Genomic DNA, 23094 nt, shown 5'->3' with positions numbered 1-23094 from the left:
CCATCATCTAAAGTCTCCTGGCCTCTTATCACAGGCCTGAACATTTTCTTTTCTTTTTTTCTTTTTTAATTTTACTTTAAGTTCTGGGATACATGTGCAGAACATGTAGGTTTGTTACATAGGTATACATGTGTCATGGTGGTCTGCTGCACCCACCCACTCAACATCTAGGTTTTAAGCCCCACATGCATTAGATATTTGTCCTAATGCTCTCCCTCCCTTTGCCCCCCACCCCCTGACAGGCCCTGGTGTGTGATATTCCCCTCCCTGTGTCCATGTGTTCTCATTGTTCACCTCCCACTTATGAGTGAGAACATGCAGTGTTTGGTTTTCTGTTCCCTTGTTAGTTTGTCGAGAATGATGGTTTCCACCTTCATCGATGTCCCTGCAAAGATATGAACTCAATCTTTTTTATGGCTGCATAGTATTCCATGGTGTATATGTGCCACATTTTCTTTTTCCAGTCTATCATTGATGGGCATTTGGGTTGGTTCCAAGTCTTTGCTATTGTGAACAGTGCTGCAATAAACATACATGTGCACGTGTCTTTACAGTAGAATGATTTACAATCCTTTGGGTATATACCCAGTAAGGAGATTGCTGGGTCAAATGGTATTTCTGGTTGTAAATCCTTGAGGAACTGCCACAATGCCTTCCATAATAGTTGAATTAATTTACACTCCCACCAACAGTGTAAAAGCATTCCTATTTTTCCACATCCTTTCCAGCATCTGTTGTTTCCTGACTTTTTAATGATCACCATTCTAACTGGTGTGAGATGGTATTTCATTGTGGTTTTGATTTGCATTTCTAAAATGACCAGTGATGATGAGCTTTTTTTCAAATGTTTGGCCACGTAAATGTCTTCTTTTGAGAAGTATCTGTTCATATCCTTTGTCCACTTTTTGATGTTTTTTTTTCTTGTAAATTCGTTTAAGATCCTTGTAGATTCTGGATATTAAATCTTTGTCAGATGGATAGATTGCAAAAATTTTCTTCCATTCTGTAGGTTGCCTGTTCACTCTGATGATAGTTTCTTTTGCTGTGCAGAAGCTCTTTAGTTTAATTAGATTCCACTTGTCAATTTTGGCTTTTGTTGCAATTGCTTTTGGTGTTTTAGTCATGAAGTCTTTGCCCACGCCTATGTCCTGAATGTTATTGGCTAGGTTTTCTTCTAGGATTTTTATGATTTTACATTTTACATTTAAGTCTTTAATCCATCTTGAGTTAATTTTTGTATAAAGTGTAAGGAAGGGATTCAGTTTCAGTTTTCTGCATATGCCTAACCAGTTTTCCCAACACCATTTATTAAATAGGGAATCCTTTCCCCATTGCTTGTTTTGGCCTCAGAAATAACACCACACATCTACATCCATCTGATCTTTGACAAACCTGACCAAGGCCTGAACATTTTCTAACCAATGTTATTTAAATATTTACATCCCATGTTCCCCAGGACAGCCTTATTCTTTTTTGTAGCTCTCACAGAATTTAGTATTCTTGTTTATGCATAATAGGTTATATATATTTATATATGTATGTGGATTTGTTTATATATATGTACAGTTTTGTGCATGTATATATGTATATGTGTGTATATATACATACATTTAGTATATACCATGTCTTAATTCTAATTCTTCAATAACACAATGTTTTGACTCTACCACTCTCTATGAGAAAACCAAGCCATTTCTCATGCTCAAATTTGACAGTGCAGCCACATAAATATGACAGCACTCTTGACATACCACAGATTAGTAAACATTCTGACTTTCCCAAGGTCTCATGCTATTTATCAAACTCAATACAAAATTTAAGCATTTCACGTACATGTGTTTTCTAATATATCTGCCCCATTTTTGAAACACTTCAGCTGTTTCACATCACACGCTACATACAAGTAGGAAATGGTTGCAGTATGATTTTAAAAATATAATACGCAGGTATATTCTTGTAGTATTTCCATAGACTTCAAAAGAAAATGGTGACAATTCACCAATTCCTTGCTGAAGACATGTGCAAAAGCACACGTGGCTTTCTTACCTGCACTAATCGTGGTACCTGGTTAGCAAGAGTAAACTCTTTATGGCTAGTGAGAGAAGGAAGGGAAATTTCACAAATTCAAGAAAGAAATGTAAAGCAAAATAGTTAAGATGTAGGAATTGACCTAGTAAATAAAACATAAGATACTCTTTCCAGAAAATTCTTTAAACTTAAAAATTATAACTTTTTGTAATTATAATTTTCTTAAAAAATTAATATAGCAATTTTTAGGCATTGTGCCTACACAATTCTCAGGACAACAAAGAAAGGCTAGTTCTCATATTCTTTGAAGAATATTTCCATGCATAGTTAGACCCTTTTAGTCAAGAAATATCTCAGGTAACTCTTGTTTAGCAATGTTTCATTAGGTAGAGAACATTGCAGTATATTTTGGATATAATCCAGATCTACAGTGGGGTGATATAGGTGAGAAGCTTGATATAATTTGAAAAGACCTAGACTCAGATTCTAGTCCAGATTCTGCTAGGCATGAGCTCCTACATTCCTACTGTCCCTCTGGAGTAATGGCCATGATCACCAAGAAAGGGTTGAGCCTGAAGATTCTATAGTTCCTTCCTTTTCCAGGATTCTATCAAAAGCCTCTGATTTTGGCAGCTCAAATTCCAAACGTACCTTGAAAATTACAATTTATGTGTCTGACTCAAGTAGAATAATAAATAGTACAGTCATTACCACATGTATTTAATCAAAAAACTATTTACTCTTATTTTCCCGCTTATTGTACTAGCCAGCTACTTCCTTAAATTGACTAAAACCAATCTGTTGTTTAGAAAGTCATATAGACATAGATTAGATGAGGTGAAGATGGTTTTAGTAAGTTAATGTCTAAATAGGGATCAACAATACTCTTTTTCCTCCTAACATTGCTGGCTTAGTAACATGACTTTATTTTGACTACATTATAAAGCAAGGAATATGATAATTTGATTAAATTGTTATTATAAGCTAGTTTGGAATATTAGTATTGTATAATATGTGTTCAATAAAGGAAATTAGTATATTTGAAAACAATTGTCTCTATTCTAGAGCTAATAATAGAATAGATTTAACTTATTATTTTAAGCACCTCCTAAATTGTTAATAAGATTTGCTGATGACACCCTGAACAGAAGCAGTCAGTCCCCCAAGGCTAATTTTAAACATCTGCTTTCATCATTAAAGTTATTGTTTATTTCATCTTAAAACGGGAGTAATACAGCACTCAGCTATTCCAGAAATAGATCTATCACTCCTAAATAATTACTAGTCAGAGCATTATATTACAGATAAAGAAAATTTATACTCAATAATTCAATAAATAGACATATCCCAGTTTCAAGATAAACCACAAAAATAGACCCTGCCATAGACTAAATTCTGCCTGTTCTCCCTGACCCCTCACCACCACAAAATTCATAGATTGAAGCCCTGACTTCCAGTGTGACTTCATTTGGACAGAGGACAATTACTGAAGTAATTAGAGGTAAATGAGGTCATAGGGTGAAGCCCTAATCAGACAGGCTTTGTGTCCTTGTAAGAAGAGAAAGCGAGACCAGAGTTTTCTCCTTCTCTTTCCACTTCAACAGAACAAGGAATGACCACATGAGAACACAGTGAGAAGACAGCTATCTGCAAGCCAGGAAGAGAGCCCTCACCTGCAACTGAATTGGCCGGCCCCTTGATCTTAGACTTCAGCCTCTGGAACTGTAAGAAATACATTTTGTTCTTTAAAGCATACAGCCTGTGGTATTTTGTTTTGGCAGCCATGTGGGCTAATACAAATGGAAATCAATACAAAGGAAATCAATATTAAGATAGGAAAATGGAAGAAGAATAATCCATTAAGTAAAAGAGGAGTGTACTTTTTAGTGTCTTCTTGAAGTTATTATTTGCTTGTTTCTTTGTTTTGCAGAAGAGATTTCCACTATGGTCCATGAATAAAGAAAATATTCAAAAAAAAGGGCAAGAAGCTAGTGTGTAAATGCCATATAATTCTTTACAAGCTCTTTCTATGCTCTTCAGGAACCAAACCTGAGCCTCCAACTCCCCATTTAGCAGATAGGCTTATGCCTCTTCTATCAGCCATGACACCTGTCCATGTTTTCTTGACCCGGCTAGAATTACTATCTAGTTCTCACTGACTCCCCTGAAGGAACCTGTTGAAGGGGTTAAGAATACTATAAATTTACAGATCTCATGAGATTGGCCAAGATAGCAAAAGTAAGTCCATGTGAACACTGCTGTTGTTTGAGGTCTGATGTCAGATTCATTTTTATCTTCCCAAGTGGGAATACAATAAAAATGTTCTATTAAAAAATAGTGTTTGTTTCTTTTCATAAGAGACATAGCAGACAAAATAGCTGGGTGAGAGCTGAAAGAGTCATTGTAGAATAACAGAGATAGATTAAGTAAGAAACATATGCTGTGAATAACATTTCTGGAACACAAACTATGCAATGTGTACTCTGGGGAACTCAAAGAGGTAGAATCTGACCCCTGCATATGGTGTAAGGTGATCCCATGAAAAAACGCAGCACAAAATCAATCAACTCATATTTACTCAACCCTAACTATACTCAACCCTAACTATAGTGTATGTTCAATAGCATACACCATATGCTATTGTAGATTCTAGATTTTCTAGATTCATGGAACTAATAATCCAATTGGAGAGAGTCTGCACACACATACAAATAGATGATTTGCAAGAGAAAATAACAATAATTTACTAGAAAGTTGTTTAACTTACATGAAGACAATAATTCTTAACCTCACAGCATTTTGGGTCATCAGGAATGAAGATTAAATGAAAAGCAAAATACTTAAGGGCTCCAGATAAACTTGAGTTTGATTCCCTGCTTTTCTGCTTATGAGATAATCTTAGGCAGCTGATTTACCTTTTATTAAGCCTCAGCATCTTCATCTGTAAGAAGAGGTAATAGTAGCTTCACATGATTGTTGAGAAGATTAAAAAAGATGATTTGTATAAAAGTATTTAACACAGAACCTGACATGTAGTAAGTATTTAATAAATATTAGTTAATCCATTATATGCATTTAAATACCCAGCACAGGAAATGGTTTGTATAATTGTAACAAATAGTATTTTTCATTCTTTTTTCTCTAAGTGTCAAAATAAGAAGATCATTAACAAGAAATAAAATGTACAACAAATACGTAATTAGAAATAAATGAACAAAAAAAAAGTGAAGGAATGGGACTGTAGGCTTATCTAATCTGAACTACAAACAGACATAACCAAAGGCAAAAAGTATTAGAGCATTACTGCCCAAAGGGTGTGGCTTGGAGCCCTGCAGGGTCTATGTAATCAAATCCATTAGGAAATCCTTTGGGCAGAAACTTTAGAATAGCTCTTGCTACCGCCACTGTTATTGCCAGGTCCAGGGTACATCATCTGGTAGCTGGGTTACTGAAGTCGTCTCTTGACTATTTTCAGCCTCTCCCCTTCCTACTTTGTGCTCTATTCTTACATAGGTAGAGTGATTCTTTTAAACTGCGAGATTGCCTTAGTCTGTTCAGGCTGCTACAAAAAAAAATCTTAAACTGGGTGCATTTATAAATAATCAAAACAATAGAAATTTTGAAGGCTGGGAAGTCTAAGATTAAGGATCCAACAGATTGGGTGTCTGGTGAGGGCTTGTTCCTCACCAATGGCACCTTCTCTGTGTCCTCACACGGCAGAAGGAGAAGGCAGCCCCCTTCAATTTCTTTTATAAGGATACTAATTCTACTCATAAGGCTGGAGCCTGTCTTAAAAGACTCCACATCTTAATACCAGCAAAATGGGGATTCAATTACAACATGAATTTTGGAGGCACACATTCAGATGACAACACAAATCATGCCATTCTCCTGATTAAAACCCGACCATAGCTTCCAATTTCACTTACAGTAAGAGCCCCTATCCTTACTATGTCCTACCAGACACTCATGATCAGCTCCCTGCATCTTGCGCCTCTTCTAGTTGCTGACCTTATCTTTCATCAGTCTCCCCCAGCTCCCTCTGCTCCAGCCGCAGAGCATCCTGGCTGTTTGTTGAACGTGCCAAATAGCTCTTTGCCTTAAGATCTTTGTACGGGTTGTTCCCTCTACTTGGATCTTTCGTCCCCCAGGTAACTCCCTTATTTTCTTCAAGTTTTGCTCAAAACTCAACTTCTCAATGATGATTACCTTATTTTATTTATTTATTTTGAGATGGAGTCTCGCTGTGTCACTCAGGCTGGAGTGCAGTGGCGTGATCTCGGCTAACTGCAACCTCAGCCTCCTGGGTTCAAGTGATTCTCCTGCCTAGGCCTCCCGAGTAGCTGGGACTACAGCTGCGTGCCACCACACCTGGCTCATTTTTTGTATTTTTAGTAAAAACAGGGTTTCACCATGTTAGCCAGGATGGTCTCGATCTCCTGACTTCGTGCTCCACCCGCCTCAGCCTCCCAAAAGTGCTGGGATTACAGGCGTGAGCCACCGTGCCTGGTCAATTACCTTATTTTAAACTGTCACCTACCTCCTATAACCACCCCCTCCAGCACTACTGATTTACTTGTCCTGTTCTCCTTTTTCTGCTCATAGCACTTAGCACCTAGTTAACTTACTTATTTATTATGGTTATGGTTTATTTTGTTTTCCCCCAGTAGAATATAACCTTCTACAATCACAAAGATTTGTGTCTGTTTTGTTAATGGTATTGTTCATAGGACTAAAAGAGTGTCTGGCAAATAGTAAGTATTCAAATATTGCTGAATGAATAATCTAATATACTATGAAAATAATTAATATACTATTAATAATCCTAATATACTAAAAATTACTTATAAGTGTAATCTTCTAAAATAGTACTAATCTAATATAGACAGGTAAGCATTTGAAGTGTCACAGGGTTCCATGGAAGACATACATCCCTTTGAGTTTGTTGACTGAGCATCATTGCCAGAGGTAGGCTTCTCGTGGGCGTGGTTGGGACAGGCATAGGTATTGCTAGACATGAAAGCAATAAAAGGGAAATAATCTCACTGGCCTTCACTATGGAGATGACCAGCAAACCCATTTGGGGATGCAGTGGTTATAGCTTAATAATGAAACTGAGGCTGTGAATTGGACTTTTAAGTGGATGACTTAAATCAGGATCATCTAGCAAGTCTTTCAAAAATAAATCCATTGGCCTGATAAATTAGGTGATGGATCATTAATCTCTGGAAGTAAAATTTCCAGAAACTGAGGGATGAATACACAGAGAAACACTGCATTTGTCACGCTTCCCAAAAAGCAGAGTGATAAAGTCAACATATTCATCATCATGTGTGTCTTTAGAGGAAGACCTTGGCTCTGACCCTGGGTGCTGTCAGGCCTCTGTTACTAGATGAATTTCTTTCCTTCTGTGCCTCCCCCAAGGCCCCCAATCTGTATGGCATGGACATGCAGTCCTTTCATATGGAAGCAACAAAATTTCTCCCATTTCTTCCCCAGTTACATTGTTTATCATTTTCAACTTATACCTAAAGTGTGGAATATATATTTTCCTCTTACCAAGACAAGGTTCTGTTCTCAACAATTTGTTTCAATGGTCCACAGGGGAGAATAGGTGTTTCCTCACATAACCAGATGTAAAATGTGGATTTTTCTTTCAGTAATTTACTGACATGTATTTTCTCTCTCTCCTCTTTGCTTTGCTTTTATGTCTTTTAAACCTCTTATGGTGGCACAAAATTTTGTGAGCAAAATAAAATGTCTAGAACTTTGCAATGAACCTTACTTGAGGATAAACTTTTCCTAAACTTCAATATATATTTTCATTTCAATAAGAAAACAGTGAATTCCCTTTAGTTTTCTTCATTTAGAGAAATGAAGAAATTTTTATTTAAATACAGGTAAGTTCTACATTTTTTACTATATGCTGTAGAAAGTACTACATGAATGCAAATTGGAGAGGGCTATTTTCTTAATAGTAGAAATCATGTCTAAGAAAAAAAGCTTAAAAGAAAATTCCAAATTCCAAACAAGAACAAAGCATATATTAATAAATTTTCTGTTAAAAGTTTTATGTTAATGTAAGAGGTACCTTATTGAAAGGATTCTCTATTAGTTTTAGTTGCTAATGACTATGAGCATTATCACCTTATTTTGTTATTTCAGAATGATGTTGCCGCATGTTCCCTTATACTAACAAAAATCTCTGGCCTTTTTTCAGAGTCAGGGTCAAGGTTTGAAAGGAAAAGTGTTACCGCCTCCTCCTTTAAGCAAAAACCATCTTTATAAGGACCTAAAGAGTCTCAAAACCATCTCAAAATTTTTTCAAGTGATGGGATATAAATAATAAACAAACACTGTAATCAAAAACATCAGGCAAGGTGGCCTAGCTCTCTAATGGAACACCAGGCTCTGCACTGAGAGCTAGTGACAAGGAAGAGCCAAGAAGGCATTGATGGTACCTCTCTACATCATTCAGGCTGGGCTGTGTGCCATGCTTCCATAGTGTCTTGAAATGATATCAACCTCTATAGGACATGGCTAAGCCACACAAGAAGGACACATAGTTTTAGTTGCTAATAGACACATATGACTCCAGCTGAAAATATGTTCTGGTTCGTTGGTTTTTATCACTGAGCTCTGAGATATAGACAGGCATGCCAAGAGGAATGAACTTTCCATAACTTAAAAAATAAGTTTTTGTCTCTTGCCTTGTTAAAGTGTATGCTCAGTAGCAATATTCTAAGACCCACGGATGTTAGAACCACCGAATCTTGAATTTGTTGAGATATTATTGTGCTCTATAGATTTTTTTAACTTCTAACAATCTCTGAAAAGGTCTTCTTTTACTGACTCCAGAGTCAAGGAAAATGAAGCATTTTTTCCAGACTTGGTCTAGGAACTTCTTTTAATAAGAGGTGAAGTCAGTGAGGTTTCAATTTGACTTTCAGAGTAATTCAGGTTATTTTTAAAGAGCACATATTTTATTGCCATGTAGGGATTTGCACATTTGCCGTTAGGCATAGGATGAAAGAAAATGAGAATCAGTCCTGTTATCTCACTCTGGTATCTCCCAGAATGCTTGCTCTCATGAGTTAGAGTTATTCACTGTTCCCTATTAGTAGTATACAGCAGAGAAACAAAGTCACTGTACTATTCAGTTCATCATTGATACAAACTTGGCTTTAGTTACAGAGAAAAAGATTCCCACTTAGGTATATGAAGGGACTGTGTCAGTCTCCTAAGAGACAACATTGTTAAGCACAGCTTGAGGAAAACCTCCACCGTGGCACTTAGGATCTACAAGTCCTTAGAAGTGTTGCAATGCCAAGTTCAAGTCCATAAAACTCACATCATTTTCCACCTGTTTGAGTCCATTCACCTTTAGTTTTCAGCCATGCCCAAAGGCCTCAGGAAAAAGTATTTTTAACTCCACTTACACCAAGAGACTGATCTAGCTGGCTGGCATCCATTCCTAGAACTGTTTCTGCCAACACGATTTGTCTGAAAGGAAATCCTCTAACGCTGCCTTGCTTTATCATGTAATTATGTTCTATTCATGCGTGACCCTCCTCAGGGAGTCTGAGGGCCGTTAAATGTGAAGTCAGACTCAGCTTATGTTGCTGGTTTTCCCTCTCCTTCCCTTCACCCCTCCCACAGTGCTCTAGCTTGTATACATTTTGAGTAAATTGCTTTACCGAATAGGACTATCATCCTTTATAGGAAAAAAAATGCCTTAAGAAAAATTGGTTCTGTGACTCTTTGTAAGTTTGTATTTTAGCCCCATAGGCAAGTTTTTCAAAAAAAAGATCCCAACTGTAATAAACATTTCTCCCAAGGAGTGATTAAAAAACAAATCTGAATGTACAATACTGTCTTATTAATGGACTGTGGAAAGTACAGTAGTGACACTTGTGAAATTAGCAGATTCAGGAATAATGTATTGTTTTAGAATTGTGCTAATTCATTTCCCACTTCTAATCATTTAGTGTGAAAAAGGGTTAATGAAATGTTTAATAAATAAAGATTAATTTTAAAAGAGCTTTGCTGGCTCAATTCTATGTAAAAAGAGCATGTAAGAAAAGGGAATAATACAATATTTTATGAAATACCCTCTGAGACTCTTTTTTGTCAAAGAAACAATTTGTAAATTACCCTCACATTATAACTCTTTGTCTTCTTAGTCTGACATGTGGGTGCCAAGCTTAGTGATTTGTAGCATGGAAAGGCAAGTGTTGTAGCTGGATACTCACAATCACATGAAGGTTCTGCTGGTTGGGAAGGCGAACGTTTCATATTCTTGTCCCACAATTAAGCCAATGTTCTGCCCCAGGGAAAAGTATATTTCCTTAATTATGAGAAGGAGCAAGAGAGTATGTCTGTCCCATCCCATGTTCTTTTTTTTTTTTTTGAGACGGAGTCTCACTCTGTTGTCCAGGCTGGAGTGCAGTGGCTCAATCTCGGCTCACTGCAACCTCTGCCTCCTGGGTTCAAGCAATTCTCCTGCCTCAGCCTCCTGAGTAGCTGAGACTACAGGCGCACACCACCATGCCCAGCTAATTTTTTGTATTTTAGCAGAGACAGGGTTTCACTGTTGTTGCCCAGGCTGGTCTCGAACTCCTGAGTTCAGGCAATCTGCCCGCCTTGGCCTCCCAAAGTGCTAGGATTACAGGCATGAGCCACCTTGCCCGGCCCGTCCCATGTTCTTGAGAGGTCCTGGCTCGAGCCAATAAGGCTATTCTTTGTCTGCAAGGATGGAGATCAATTTCAGTCTGCTATCACACAGACTCTGGCAGCCAGAGACCAACAGGATCTCAACAGTAAACCTGCTGCTGTCCAGGACAGATCCCCAAGTTGTTAGCAGCCTCTCAGGCTTAAAAAAGTAAGTCCACATAGAACAATTGTATTCTCACAGTCAGCCTTGTGATCTTTGTAAGTTTATACTTACAAAGTATAAATTTGTTATACTTTGATTCTTCACATCCATCGTCAATAAACCTTTAAAACTAGAATCCTGAGAAATGTTCCGTCCCTTCCCACACACACACATCAGCCTCTTCTGCTACCTACCCATACACACTGATCAGTATTTTCTTTTATCTTAGGAACTAACAGAACGAAAAATACAGTCTTGATGTTATCTTTTGAAGCAGATCTTCACTTTATGAAGAAAATTATTAAAATTTGTTGATACTCTCTTGAGGTATATTGCTCCAGGGGTCTTGGGATTTTGTTGGTATAATTATATGCAGCAAGTACAGTATCCAAAGTTCCCAGTTAGTGTAAAATTTTTACCAAAATCATTGATAATAAATTCTCTCATATGAAACTCCTGCTACAGATGTAGAACTCTTCACCAACTGGAATAATGTACACTGATCCTTGGATGAAGCATAACACCATGTCATGCCATATTATATGAACTAGCATCCCTTGAGTATGTTATATGTGCTAGATACTGTGCCAGAGGATTTTGCATGTTGTTTTATTTCATTCTTCCAACAGTCCTTGGACTTATGTATTACTCCAGTTTTTGCCAATGAAAAATGGAGACCCCAAAAGACTATACAAGTAATTAATAATTCAAACTCAGGAACCCAACTTAAGAACTTTTTTTCATAATGTCAAGATGCTTCTCACTTATTTATTTAGCTCCTCAACATCTATAACAAAATACCAGCAATTTCAAAGTTAAGAGATCATTCAAAAAGGACCAGGCTCTCTAGAGCAAAAAGAGAATGTATTTGCTTCATCAGTTTAAAACCCAGGATGCCCTTTTGTTTGGAGCCAAAGTTAAATTGGAGTGTGTTCAACTTATATGCTTAAAATATAAAAACAGTGTTGGCCTATAGTAATTTTTTAAGAGTAAATTAATAAACTACTCTTATATAAAACTAAAGGGAAATGTCTTATTTATTTCCTGCCTTCATTTCAAAATCCTGTTTCCCATGGCTCACATAGAGGTCAGCGGAAAAAGCATTTTCTTATGTCCCTGCACAAACATCTAGCTCACGGGAGGACTACAGAATCCGCTAAGACAGAAACCCAAGGTTGCTAAGAGAAGCCAAAAGGAAAAATTTGTACTTCCATTGTTTTTCCCTAAAGCCCCAATCATTCTGCCTCTGAAGAGCAGGGGTTACTTATTAAGTCATTTGCTTTATATGTTAGTTTTTAATCTTTCACTAGTAAGACCACTGGACAAAGTTCATCAAGATTTATTGCCATGTCCAAAAGTTTAGTCAACTGGTTGTATGATGTTAGATCCATGTGGAGTAGTCTGTTTCCACAGATAAAGATAATAAAAATTTATAACTCTGCATGTCTTTTAGCAAAAGGAAATTGAATTGCATCCTCATGTCAAATGAAAGCACTCCTGTGTAATTCAATAAAGTAATATGACAGTTAATTATTTTGTTATAACTCATTGTTTAAGTATCTTCTCTGATTTATTTTACTGAAATCAACTAGTGTGTCTTTCCTACAGACTGAAATTTCTGGTATTCTTGACTTCCCCATCTCCTCTGAAAAGCACCCTTCAGCTATCAGCACGGGAGCCATGGAAATGAGCATGTGGATTCTAAGAAGCCTTCAATATATGCTCAAAGGAAACTCAAATAGAAAAAACAGCCTCAATGAACAAAAAAAAAATGAAACTTTTGGAGAAGAATGCTCTTTCTCTACTTCTGAGATGCAGTGCAGCACAAGGAATTTTATTTAGATCAGTGATTCTCAAACTTTGGAAGGTGTCATAATCCCTTGGGGAGCTCGTTTGTAATTTAGATACCTGCTCCTCACATCCTTGGATGTTCTGATTCAGTAGGTTTGGATAAAACCTGTGGTCTCACTCCCTGTTTCCAGGATTCTCTATGCCCTTCTCAGCTTTACTTTCCTTCACAGTTCCTGTCACTTTCTAAGATATTAGACATATAAATTATCTAATGTGTATGTTGTCTCTGTCAGTATCATCCTATCTGTTTTGTTCACAAGAATGGTGTCTGGTACACAGTGATGTTTGCAGGGAAGAAAGGAAAGCAGACAGGGTGATTGGCAATGTGATCTTCTCAAAGCCCTTATAGTCTAGTGTTAGAACCAAATGGCAATCCCAAGACGATAATGTCCATTTAAATCCATAATAAACAGTAGGCCAGGAGTGGCACAGGCTATTGATGATTCTTTTGAGGACCAGCATACATGCAACCCATTCACCTTATTCTTACCTCCTTGCCTACTTCCCTATCTTGCCGTATTACTCAGTCAAACTACACCCAGTCTCAGGAAAACCAGGAAAAGTGATGGAAACTTTGTCAACGACTGAGTTAGGGGTTAATTTGTCACTTCTCATTTAAACATGAAGGAAGGAGATGTGAAAGAAGAAAATAAGAGATAGACAAGTGAAATAATTCTCTAGATCAATCCTGGAGATAATTGTGTAGAACTTTGCCAAGTATCTGCCTAGTTACAAGTGCTAATCACTTTCACATAAAAAGCCTTAATAAACTCTGCACAGCACATTATTTTGGATCCACTAAATTCTAAATCTGAACTGTCTTAGATCTCTTCTTTCTAAAAAGCTTGATATACAGACCTGTATTACATTTAAATAACATTATGAGAAATTTGGAAAGACTGAGACATTGATGAGCTGGGAACTTGGCTCAGACTCCTATGAGACTTATGATCTAAAACTCACTTCATCAGGCTAATTAAAGGGAGCCTGAAAAAAAAAAGCAAAATAGGACTAAATTAAGCTGTGTTATTTAACCATCTCTTGTTTAAAAGAAATGTAATAAGAAGAATGAAAATTGTGTAATAGATATTTTTGTTATCGTCTTTTTGTAGGCAACTTGTTTTTATTGAACAGATAGGTTGTATTGATTTTGATCATAAAATAAATTTCTATGAAGGAAATACTATTTTCCCCCACTGACATCTATTATAAATTGGAGAAATATTCCCAGAGAAAAATAATAGTACAGTGGTAAGTGAGAATAGCATCTCCTTTCAAAAAAATATAACTAAAGAAGTGCTTGCTTACAACTACCTTTCTCCGAGATCATAATGTTACAGCCTAAGAGGAAGGGTTTCCTAATGTGTTTCCACCATCTACTGCACAAGTAAAGATTAATTTGGAGCAATAAGTTATTTTTTAAAGCTATTCTCTGGATGAGCTAATCCTGCCATTGATTCATTCAGTAAATATTTTTATAATATCTAACAACACCATGTACTGGAGGAAATTAAATAAATTAGGTTCCTGACAGTCTCTATATAGCAAGTGCACAGTGGAATGTCTAATAAACAATATTTACTAAACATACAATATAAATTTAGTATTATTCTAAGACTGTAGGGTTGGTGGAAGAAGTATGGGAAAATAAAAGATGATCGAGTCCTTAGATTATGAAATTAACAAACTTGAATATCATGCTGTATTTTTAGAGGCATCATGTGCAGATTGAAGAATCCCATGAAGTACTTAGCAAAATGAATGAAAAGTAAAGAGTATAATATAAAATAAAAAAAGTAAATTTAATTATCCATATATGTTATAGTAATAAATAAATGGTATAGAAATCACCTATTATAACACAAAGACTCTAAGAATGGAAATAGAGTAAAATATATATAAATGTAGCATATGAGACATTTACAACAAAGTGATTTGTAAAGACCTTTTAGACCATTTAAAAATATGGTGAGTGAAATTAAAAACATAGTAATGATTAATAACATAGTTGGAAGATAAAGTCCAGGAACTCTTCCATGGTAAAACTAGAGGAAAATGAAAATGCTCAATAAATGCCCAGCTCATTGAATTATAATACACACACACACACAAACACACAGGAATATTATTTTTAAATGTTATAATATTAGGAAAAAGCAGAAAATCCACAAAGTTTCCAGAGACTAAAAGAAGGTCAAATACAAACGTACTGGACAACAGATATCCCGATAGCAACATGGGCTACTACAATACAAAGAAATGCCTTCAAAATTCCAAGATAAAATAATTTCAATTTCAATTTCTAGAATCAAATGTGGTAGAATGAAGTATTTTGATGTGTCATAAAATCTATCTACTATATACCGTTTCTTAGAAAGCTACTGGTAGGTGTAATACAATAAAAAATGCCTTAAACTAAGAAAGAGGAAGACATGTTTTCCCAACAATAGCTCCAACCACAAAGCCTAACTATGTCCTAGGATGACACCTATGCAGCAAGCCTAGAGAGAAACCAGTACCAGTTGGAGAAGGGTGGAAGACTTCAGGAGAGAGGACTTCAAGAATTGTTAAAATAGATGATGTGATAAAACATTTTAAATAACTAAGTATATATGGAGAACAATAAGAGAATCAACAACAGTGATAATGGCTAATATACAGTGAACTACATTTTATGGGGATAAAGAGAATTATGCAACTAAAAACATTAAACAAGTACTCAATTATTAAATTTAGGGAAAAATGCTTTATAAAAAGGGAAAAAATCGGCATACTATTGTATCTATAGTTACCAAGATACATATAGTAATAATAAGATAAGCAATGATAGATTTAACTAAAAATGCTGATGTCACTGACTTAGGAGGATTGTATGGAGAAAATAATGGAATTTGAAAAAGCAATGTTTTCATCTATCATAATAGAAAGTTAATATGTAATGTCCATAACTGGTAATTCAGATAAAAGCAATGTAGGAATATTCTTTCTAAACGCTAAAACAACTACCAGAAGAAGTTAAGAGTTAAAGGGGTTGCCACACAGAGTATGACTGTGTATCAGACTAGATTTTTTAAAATTATAAAGCCTCCAGAGATAATTTACTTTTTAAAATTATCAAATGTACTTGGTTTATTTAAAATGTTTAGTAAAGTAAAAGATATGCATTACAAAATAAAGAACAAAGTGGTACTTTCAAAAATCTCCATTACTTAAAACACCCATTCCAGCCATTTTTACTCCATGACATATACCAAAGTGTGTTAGTGCTAATTCCCAAGGTGTAAATATTCCCACTGCAGTTGATTTCAAGCTGTTAACATAATATCACTGAATGTGGAGTTGAGAAGAGATGCAAAGTAACACACTATTACGTAGTACCTGCATCATTTAGACAGAGTAAATGTAAATAACCTTAAGAGCACAGACAACACTAAAATGTAGTAAAATAATTAGGAACTGATGAGTTTTGAGTATCTATTAACTTTATTTTTAATATAATTTATTTAATTTTAAGTTTATAAAAGTTGATTTTTTAATGGTTGTATGGAAAGTATGTAAAATGCTTAGAAATTTAACAATTATCACTCACAAGCCTGTATGAGCCAGCTTCAGCACATAGCTGACAGCTAACTTTAACATGCTCATTATACACCTATGGAGTGGGATGGATATTAGATGGATAGGATGGATGGGTGGATGGATGGGTGGATGGATGGATGGATGGATGGATGGATGGATGATGGGTCAAAATGTAACTAACAGAAATGATTAACCATCCAACAGACCATTCTCAGGGATGAATTTCCTCTTCTGTGATTAATACTTCAAAATTAAAAACCATGTACCCACAATGACAGTCGCTCTGTGTAGTAGCTTTAGTCAAGTGTTGTTAGTAATTCTTTTATAAAAAGCACCATTGGTTATTTTATGACAGTTTTGGCCACATTCACATAAAAGAAAATCTGACTGTTTTATCAAGTAGTACCATCTTCGAATCTAAAGAAATTATCAATAATTATCAGTCACCATAAATCTGGGCATAGAGTAGCTATTTATCTAAATTACCTGATGAAACTGTATAAGAATTAAGTTCTTCAAGTAAATTACAAGTGTTTGCAGACAGATTTTGTGTCTGGTTTGTTTTTCTAACTTGCACCAATACAATGTTTAAAATTATGTTGGAATTTACCACCCAATATTACAGTTATTTATGTGTTTTTCTCTTCTGATTAACTGTGTGTTTTCTTTGAAGGTGAAATTTTCATCTTGTTAAATTTATATACCAGTGCCTAGTTTATATTAACCACTCACTAAATATTAGTTTGGTTAGATTGAAGAGCTGTCCAATACATATTCATGGAATTAAATTAATTAGAATGGATCAGAATTTAATTTGATGCCATATTAGCATAATCCTAAAAAGGCTATCAAACAAAGTTTTGTATCATTAGGCAGTATAATGTATTCAAGGTGGATTCAAATTCCAGCTCTATTTCTTATAAGCTTCCAGATCTTCATCAAGTACATAATCTCTGTAAACCTCAGTTTCCCCATCCTAACAAGTAGATAATAATATGGTTGTTAAGGATTAAATCCATATAAAGTGCTTAGTGTAATACCTGGCACACAGTAAGCTCTTAATAAATGTTTGCTATTATATTGCTATCCTTTATGTTATAGATAAACCTGAAATGTGGTCATAATATATGATTTGCCTGAAGAGTGACGTAGGTCTTTAAAACAGTGACACACGTGCAATTGTGCATCACAGGGCTTCTCACAAAATTGAACTTCACGATGCCATCAGATTGTCATAGTTTCCCTTCTAGAAAGGGAACCTGTGATTCATTAAGCTAAATCAAGACTGAGTATCAGGTGACTATTGACTTTTGATTTTTTATTGCCTTAGGTTTGCCTTGATGATATGGCATGTTAATAGAAGCTGGTATATTGGTCTTCATGTTATCTCATTGGATTTCATGCCAACCATGAAGATTGACAGGTTTTATTAGTCCTCACAGGAAAACTGATTCTCAAAGTCAAAAGTCTCAAGCAGAGAATACAGGATATTGACCCATCGATTCCCACTATGTAAAGTCATTTCTAAGACAGAATACTGACTCTTAAAGATTGCATATCTCATCTCACTTTTCTTACCAAGATTTCTTTCTTGAGATGTGCCATCCAGGGAAATCAATTATATGTGTTCATTCCTGATCCTCAGTTGTTAACGTAAAGTTGTGTACTGAGGCAAGTTTAAAACATAGCTGAAAATCCTTTGACATTGATATGGTTTGGCTCTGTGTCCCCACCCAAATCTCACCCCAAATTTTAATTCCCATAATCCCACGTGTCAAGCGTTGGACAAGGTGGAGGTAATTGGGTCATGGGCATGGTATCCCCCATGCTGTTGTCATGATAGTGAGTGAGTTCTCACCAGATCTGATGTGTTTATGAGCATCTGGCATTTCCTCTGCTTGCACTCACTCACTCTGTCCTGCTGACATGGGAAGAAGTTGCCTTGCTTCCCCTTCACCTTCCACCATAATTGAAAGTTTCCTGAGACCTCCCCAGCCATGTTGAACTGTGAATCAATTAAGCCTCTTTCTTTTATAAATTACCCATCTCAGGTATTTCCTTATAGCAATGTAAGAACAGACTAACATGTAAATTGATACCGAGGTAGTGGGGCCTTGCTATAAGATACCTGAGAATGTGGAAGTGAGTTTGGAACTCGGTAACAGGTAGAGGTTGGAACCATTTAGAGGGCTCAGAAGAAGACAGGAAGACATGGGAAGTTTGGAACTTCCTAGAGTCTTGCTGAATGGTTTTAACCAAAATGCTACTAGTGATATAGACAATGAAGTCCAGGCTGAGGTAGTCTCAGATGGAGATGAGGAAGTTGTTAGGAACCAGAATAAAGGTGACTCTTGCTATGCTTTAGCAAAGAGACTGTCAGCATTTTGCCCCTACTCTAGAGATTTGTGGAACTTTGAACTTGAGAGAAAAGATTTAGGGTATCAGGCAGAAGAACTTTCTAAGCAGCAAAGCATTAAAGATGTGACTTGGGTGCTCTTAAAAGCATATGATTTTATGCATTCACAAATATATTCCATATACTTGGAATTGGAACTTATGTTTAAAAGGGAAGCAGAGCATAAAGTTTGGAGAATTTGCAGCCTGACAATGCAATAGAAAAGAAAAACCCATTTTCTGAGGAGAAATTCAAGCCAGCTGCAGAAATTTGCATAAGTAACAAGGAGCCAAATGTTGATTACCAAGACAATGGGGAAAATGTCTCCAGGGCACATCAGAGGTCTTCATGGCAGCCCCTCCCATCACAGGCCCAGGAGGTCTAGGAGGAAAAAATGGTTTCCTGTGTTGGCCCCAGGGCCTTGCTGCTTTGTGCAGTCTCAGGACTTGGTGCCCTGCATCCCAGCCATGGCTAAAAGTGCCTAATATACAGCTCAAACTGTTGCTTGAGGGGGTGCAAGCACCAAGCTTTGGCAGTTTATACATGATGTTGGACCTGTGGGTGCACAGATACCAAGAATTGAGGCTTGAGAACCTCTGCCTAGATTTCAGAGGATGTATGGAAATGCCTGGATGTCCAGGGGTGCAGGGGTGGAGCCCTCATAGAGAACCTCTGCTAGGGCAACGTGGAAGGGAAATTGGGGGTTGGAGCCCCCACACAGGGTCCCCACTGGGGCACTGCCTAGTGGAGCTGTGAGAAGAGAGCCACCATCCTCCAGACTCCAGAATGGTAGATCCATCAACAGCTTTCACTGTGCACCTGGAAAAACCAAAAGCACTCAACACCAGCCCATGAAAGCAGCTGGGAGCAGGGGGGTGCTATACCCTGCAAAGCTGCAGGAGCAGAGCTGCCCAAGGGCTTGGGAGTCTACCTTTTTCATCAGCATGATGTGGATGTGGGGCATGGAGTCAAAGGAGATTATTTTGGAACTTTAAGATTTAATGACTGACCTGTTGAATTTCAGACTTGCATGGGGCCTGTAGCCCCTCTGTTCCGGCCAGTTTTTCCCATATGAAATGGGAGCATTTATACAATACCTGTACCCCTATTTTAACTAGGAAGTAATTAGCTTGCTTTTGATTTTATAGGCTCTTAGGAAGAAGGAACTTGCCTTATCTCAGATGAGACTTTGGACTGTGGACTTTTGAGTTAATGCTGAAATGAGTTAAGACTTTGGGGGACTGTTGGGAAGGCATAATTGGTTTTGAAATGTGAAAAGACATGAGATTTGGGAGGAGCCAGGGGCAGAATGATATGGTTTGGCTGTGTCCCCACCCAAATCTCACCTTGAATTGTAATCCCCATAATCCCACATGTCAAGGGCAGGACCAGGTGGAGGTAATTGGATCATAGGGGTGGTATCCCCCATGTTGTTCTCATGATAATAACTGAGTTCTCACCAGATCTAATGGTTTTATGGGCATCTGGCATTTCCCCTGTTTGCACTCACTCACTCCATGCCTGCTGCCCTGTGAAGAAGGTGCCTTGCTTCTCCTTTGCCTTCCACCATGATTGTAAGTTTCCTGAAGCTTCCCCAGCAATGTGGTATTGTGACTCAATTAAACCTCTTTCCTTTATAAACTACCCAGTCTCAGGTATTTCTTCAAAGCACTGTGAGAATGAACTAATACAGGCATCTCTTAAGTTGAGAAGTGAGATCTATGTTCCCTTTCTGGAATCTATATAAGCTTGTAATTGCTTCGATCAGTAGAGTATGACAGAAGTGTCACTGTTACTTCTGAGGCTGTGTCATAAAAGGCTGTGCATCTTCCACCTTGTTCACTACAGCACTTGCTCTTGAAGTACTCAACTGCTATGGGCATGCCATATTAAGAGGAAGCCCAAACCATATGACCACAAGTAGACTGTCTGGTCTATAGTTCCAAGGGAAGACAAATTTAAGTCATTCCAATCCAGAAGTCAGATATGCAAGTGGAGAAACCTCCAGATGACTCCAGCCTTCAGCCATTCAAGTTACCATCCACTAGCTGTTCCATTATTGCCGGCTAAGTCCCCAGACATGAAGCAGAGAAAAGGAGTCCCTAATGTGCTCTGTCAAAATTTCTGACCCCCAAAATCTGTGATCATAATAAAATGGTGGTTGTTCTTTACCACTAAATTAGAAATAGTTTGTTATGCACCACTGGTAATTGGAACATTTAACATGAACCACAAGGAAAGCCATTGAGATGGAAATTCACAGAAAACAGGAAACACTGAGATGTGCAGGAAAGGATATTGTTGCCAGGAAACTAGACTCAAGTGTTCACTGTACATATATATATAGCATCTCCTATCTTTTTTTTTTAGTACCAGTGAATGTTGTCATTTTCTTACTAATTCCCAGCCTCTATCCTGTTGCCTGATCTCTGAAGCTATGCCAAGTACCACCAAAATATAGGCTTCAAGGCAATTTCCCTGATTAACTCTATGTGAAATGCAGCTATGCAAGGGAAGAAATTTTTCAAATACGAGAAAAGGAGAAATGTCTCCTGCTGAGGTAAGAAAGTAAAAGAGCACGAGTTTGGGAAAGACTTTTTCCAAAGGTTATTATCTGTCCCTATTCTTTGGGGATAAATAATAAGGTATTAAATAATAAGAAATACCATAGACTTTTTTAAAAACCTGGTAGAAAAGAAAGATACTTTATTAATTCATCTTACCAAATCATGCTCAAAATCTTATGATGTCTACAAGGTACTGGACATTTATTAGTGCCTGTTATTGCTTCTTTGACCTGATGTGCCTTCACACTATAAATGTGACAAAATCATTAAGACTTAGCTATATGAGGTATTTCTTTTTCATAATCCTCAAGCTAAAATGTCAAAATACCATCAATTACAAAACTAAAAGACAGTATAATTTTCATGGCTGTGAAATAAGTGAATCTCACACAAATGAATGTACAAAAATAATAATACATTTTAATAAAAAGCAGTAATTTTTTTTTTGAAACAGAGTCTCACTTAGCCACCCAGGCTGGGATGCAGTGGCATGATCTCGGCTCACTGCAACCACTGTCTTCCAGGTTCAAGCGATTCTCCCATCTCCTGAGTAGCTGGGATTACAGGCACCTGCCATCATGCCCAGCTAATTTTTGTATTTTAGTAGAGACAGGGATTCACCATGTTGGCCAGGCTGCTCTTGAACTCCTGGCCTCAGGTGATCCACCCACCTCAGCCTCCCAACGTGCTAGGATTACAGTCATGAGCCACCATGCCCAGCCAATAAGTTAATTTTTAAAAAGTCCCCATAACTCCCTGTAGTTCTTCAAAGGTATTATTTGACACCGGTCTTAGTAATGACTAACAGTCATAATTCAGTAATAATAAGAGCCATCACCCATTTAATGATTTCAGCAATCTTACGAGTTGGTTATCTTTCCCCTCTTTTTAAAGGTGAGGAAATGAATAGGCCCAGAGATATATTACTCATAAGGTGGAACAGGAATAAAACAGAGGTAGCCTATTTTCAATGCCTATGTGCCAAGGTGACTGTCTAAATAGCACCCAATAATTCAAAACATACTTCCACATGCATCCTTTGTCCTCTTTGAATCCCGAAAGTATCCCTGTGAGCCAGTCTGTTCTTTCTATTTTATAGATAAAGGCTTATCAGCTCTGGGAGGCTGAGCAAATTTCCCCAAGGAAAACCATAGGTATGAAACACGTTTGTATATCACAGCTTCTCAATACATAAGACTTGAAATGTGTTCATCTGTGAGAAAGACAAAGAATGTATCACTTGAAAATATGGTACCTCTTGAAAAAACACATTTTGGTTTTTGGTGGACCATTTATGGAAAAGAATACAAAATTACAATTACAAAATGTGTTCAGATTGAGAAAATGAGTCATCATAAATTACAAATTTTTAAAAGCTGAAAATATCTCTAATACTGCATAAGTCTTGAAAATAGCAAAAGGAGTTTTACGAAATAACTGCTAACATGGTTTGGCAATAGTTTTCCCTATATTTTTGGTTGCATATTCCCATATGACCTCTTCCTATGACAATGATTTTTAATACATTATGAAAAGAGATCAAAAAGCGAATTCATTCTTTCTTCTAATATGATTAAAGTTTGTCTTTTATTATTGGCAATTGAGAAGACTTAAGCCCATGACCTCACACATAGACCTCGCTGTTCATCAATTGCTACCAGTTTATGTCCTACAAACACAGGAACTCGGATGTGTTCTATTTTGCCAGTTCCTGTCCAGTGTATAGGGGGTTGATAATTGTATATGTTGCATTGTTGATTATATTCCCGACATGAGAGAATGTCCGTTTTGACTAGGAA

Source organism: Pan paniscus, chromosome 3 (genome assembly GCF_029289425.2).
Source record: "Pan paniscus chromosome 3, NHGRI_mPanPan1-v2.0_pri, whole genome shotgun sequence".
Taxonomy (NCBI): Eukaryota; Metazoa; Chordata; class Mammalia; order Primates; family Hominidae; genus Pan; species Pan paniscus.
This window is presented reverse-complemented; position numbering follows the sequence as displayed.